The 4,561-nt window shown below is 49.0% G+C and overlaps 1 pseudogene; it reads right to left on the minus strand.

Moving 5' to 3' along the window:
• Positions 1-1,250, minus strand: LOC109760721 (septin and tuftelin-interacting protein 1 homolog 1-like; annotated as a pseudogene).
• Between the last annotated feature and the right edge of the window lie 3,311 nt (positions 1,251-4,561).

Consider the following 4,561-nt stretch of genomic DNA (forward strand, 5'->3'; position numbering starts at 1 on the left):
TCAAGCTTGCGTCTCACGGTGACGCATAGGCTCTCCAGCAGTGGACCGGCGAGCGGCATCCACTGGCGAAGCAGGAGGTGACAGCAGTCGGCCTGCCAGGCATCCCGCGGGTCCCATGACTCCACTTCGGCGGTCAGCTCCGGCATGACGACCTCTACGAGGATGCGCTGCACGGCGGAAGGAGGCAGTGTGTCCTTCCACTGCGCCAGGAAGCGGCGCATCCGCTCGGAGTCCGTGGTCTTCCACTCCAAGGCCTGGACAGCCGGAACCACCGTGTCTTCGACGAGCTCCACGTACGGCGACATGGCCGACCCATCGTCCAGTGTGTTCCTTAGGACGACGAACACGTCCAGCCACATGGCCGGGTCCCAAAGAGGCTGCCACCTTTGGAGCACCGGGCCAATGAGCCGCGCCACGAGCACGCCCGCCGTGTTCGCGAGGCAGTACGTCTGGTACTCCTCCGGGAACTTTTCCTTCAGCCTTGTGAACACCAAGATGAGGTGGCCCGCCGTCAACTCTCCCGATTCACTTTTCTGGTGCACCAGTGTCACGACCTCGATGATCTCCTCCGCCGCGTCCACCACCATATGCTCGCCGTCGTCCAGGACACCATCTTGCAGCTCCCGCACTTCAGCGAGTATTTTCTGGCAGAACTCCCGGCCTTGCTTCCGCGATCCGTCGGCGTCGCCCATCTCCCAGTCGTTGTAGACCGCTTGAGAGATTTCATCCGCGCACTGGTCAGCTCCCCATTTGGTCGGCAAGGTTTCCGGGACCTTGTTGGGAAGTCCGTTATCGTATGATCCTTCTCCCTCGGCGCCGACCGTGCCGAAACCAGCGCTCTCTGGCCGCTTCACCACCTTCACAGGAGATGTGATGCCCTGGCCGTGCTTGCCGAGGCCAGAGCCGGACCCGACCTCGTAGTTCATGCGCCTCATCATATTTACCACCGTTGTGTTCTTGAACACCGGGCTCTCAACAACAGGCTGGGGCTTCCATGTCGTTGCCGGATTGTAGTGCTGCCTAGTGTAGCGTTGGTGATGGTGTTGAGGAGAGGACGGACCTGCAGAGCCGGCGGCGACGAACGGGACGCGTCCGAAGAGGAGATCGCCGGGGCCGCGTGGACTCTTGTGCTGGGGCGACGGACGGCTGCCGGCACCGCCGGACTCAGAGCCCGTGCGGTCGTCGTGGCGGTAGGTGGAGCCGCCGCTCGTCATGACGTTGCTCGACTCATCAGCGCCAGCGGAGGCCATGAGCACGTAAGTAGGATTGCTTCGCGGGTGGAGAATGGAGATTGGAGAGGGAGGGACTGGTGAAACCGTCAAGGAGACTAGGAGAGTGTGTGGTGCATTTCCCCGTCGACATTGCTGCCCTTATATAGGAAGTTAGGAACAAAGCTAGTTTGGTAACCTTTAACTGCAAGGAGGCCCCATATGTTATATGCGGAAAGAAACGCAACGAGTTTGGCAAGCTTTAACGCTAGGGTTAAGGAGGCGCCATATTTTACTATGTACTAATGCGGAAAGAAACACGCAAGCGAATGTGTATTTGTACGCGCGCACGAAATATCAATTTCGATTGACATGCCAGAATTGCGCGCGTAGTATGTATCGTGTTTGAATTAGACCGTGTTCAAGGGCTGCCTTGTTTGAATACAATGTATTTTCCCGCTACTGAACATGGTGTATAGCTGAATATCCCGCGCAATTACATCGCTTGTTTGACTTATGGAACCGCACTCTCTAGGCATATATAATGCTTGTAGTATAAATGTACGCTCCGAAGACCGAATAAAATTGTACATTCATCCCGCTCCGAAGACCAAATACAATTGTGCATTCATCCCACTTCCGTTCTTCTTTTCTACACTTATCCCCTTGGAGCATCTCCAAGGTGCCCTATAATAAGGCACCAAACGGTGGCTAAGTAATTTTTGCAGCACACAAAACTGTTTTTAAACAACACCAAAGACTTCCAACTTCAGTAGATGCCCTAAAAACAAATTATTGTTGTTGAAAGCATATTGCATAAATCAATTTAAACAAACATCTAAACATTGTATAGATTTAAACCTTCAACACAAACTTCACCATACTACTTTGATCAAACATAACAGATAACTACTACTCTACTCGTCCGACACATAGTCGGTGTCGACTGAGTTCCAATACGCCAGGGTCCCCTCTTGATCGGAGGTGAACTCCTCCTCCGGTGACGACCGAAGGTTGATCACCGTCGATGGGCCAGACTCGTCCCCCTTCTTCTTCGCGTGGTATCGCTTCCAGAAGATTTCCACCTCGTACTAGACATACTGCGGGTTCTCTCTCGTGAACCTCGCCATGGCCTCCACATCACTCTCGTGAGGAACAATGTGGATGTACTTCTTCTTATCCTCCTCCTCCTCCTCCTCTTTGACCGACACAATAGTCACCGGTGGACAGATGAACTCCACTTCCTCCCTGGTTGCGATCTCCGAGAAGCTGAGCTCCTCTCGCCATCGGCCAAACCGCCAAGCAACGGCATAGGCTTGCGCCACAATATCCGCCATCGTGAACGTGCCGAGCCAGTAGCGACGGTTGTCACACTAGAACTAGGCGTCGAAGTGGACGTAGCCACGTGCCTGCACCCCCTTGAAGCTGGTCTTGGTCTTGGCCTTGAGGTCCAGCGGCATGGCATAGGTGGGGGTACGGTGACGAGGGAAAAGACGAGAAGGCGGCGGCGCATAAGTGGTGCGGCGTCGGGTGGGGATGGGCGTGGGTGGCTTGGGGACAAATGACGGCTGAATCGAGCGTGCGACAGCTACAGCGTGGAGGTGGTGCGGCGAAATGGGTTCGCGCGGCGATGAAGGGGGCAGATCCAACGGCGGCGGCGTGCGTATTCAGCTTATTTGGCGGCAGCGACGGTGCGGCGGTAGTGCGGCTGTCGCATGGAGGTGGGGTGCGGCTATTTGTTTTACTCCAGCCGCACAGGTGTTGCATACTTGCAACACTTGGTGCCCCATTTTGGTGGTGTTGCAAATTTGAAGTAAATTTTTTGACATATAGGGCACCTATTGGAGCACTATTTGGGCCCAAAAGTGGCCATGCCTTATCACGCGAAACCTATTGGAGATGCTCTTAAGTTGGCCATAAGGAATTTCCCACCTCGTACGCTAACAAACTAAAAATCCTTCTATCTATAAGAACTTGTTTAATTTAGGTTTAAAGATGGAGCCTCCACGTCAACAATTATTTTCCACTCCCCACTGATCTAGTCTACCGCGCGCAAATTCACTTGTAGAAAAATTCCCTACCTCGGAAGGCTTCCCAAAAAATCTCTTTGATTGAAAGATTTTCTTATGGATTTCAAAGGATTACAATTCTTAAGGAAAATATCTAGGTAGGATATTTCATCTGTAGGATCAACACTATAAGAATGTTGGGGGGATAGTTAATCTTATTGGGGTCATATCTAGTCTTTGCCATCATCTATATGCAAATTATAAAAGTCAAACCAAGTCAATAAAGTTTGAGAAACTAAGTCAAGTCAACAAGACAAAGATGAAGGAGAGATGAAAAAAATAAGGGATTTCTATTTCCGTGCCCTGGTTCCTTAGCACTACTCAGTTTTGTCCCGTCTCCTTAACATGCCTCGCTTTTCCCCTCCTATCTTCACCCCTGCCTCACAAATGCCCAAACGGACCATTTCCGTTGGGTCAAACTTATTGACCGTTACCTGGGTGGGTTCCTGGCGAGTGGGCCTTGGATGAGAGCCCAACGAGTGAGCCCACTTGGACACCTTGGCGCTGCTCGGTGCGGGCTTTAAATAATTGGGTCGACCTGCTCTATATGGGTTTTAAGTGCGAATAGTGTTGATACCTTTTTGAATTTGCAATCAACTTAAGAAAATGATAAAATATTAATTTTAAATCTAGTTCAGTTGATTCAAGTTCCTAAATTCATTTTGTATTTATTCCTATTTATAGCAAAGGTGTTGAATCTTTCCAATATCCATTTCTGACCCAGGCTCATCTGCACCCGGTCAAGAACAAATTCATAAAAAATAAGAAAAAAAATACAATTGTTTTTTGTATAGTAGATAATTTGATGTGTGAGGTGCGCTCCAAATTTTAGATCATTTCTACATATGAGTAGCTCTCAGCAAAAAAAAGACAAATTAGGTCAAATTAGTACATGAGCAGTAAAAGTTTTTTACAGAACCCATATTTGTATTTTTTTTGCCTACAGCCACTCAGATGTCCAAATGATATGAAATTTGGAGCGGATCTCACACAACAAATTATCTACCATAAAAAAATGGAATTTTTTGAATTTTTCTAGTATTTCTTATTCAGCATGGGTGCAGACGAGCCTGGGCACCGATCCCTGCTCTCTGAATCTTTCAACTATTTTGTAGATACTACATACAATCCTACTTGATTATTTGAAAATATTTTTTTCCCAATTGTTTGGACCAAACTATAACACACTTGTAGTACAATTTTGAATTATTTTCTTTAAATGTCATGAAATTCATTTAATCAATGGAATATAGGCAAAAAAGCTCAAAAATTCAAAATCTTTTG

The sequence above is a fragment of the Aegilops tauschii genome, chromosome 2 (genome assembly GCF_002575655.3).
Source record: "Aegilops tauschii subsp. strangulata cultivar AL8/78 chromosome 2, Aet v6.0, whole genome shotgun sequence".
In the NCBI taxonomy this organism is placed as follows: domain Eukaryota; kingdom Viridiplantae; phylum Streptophyta; class Magnoliopsida; order Poales; family Poaceae; genus Aegilops; species Aegilops tauschii.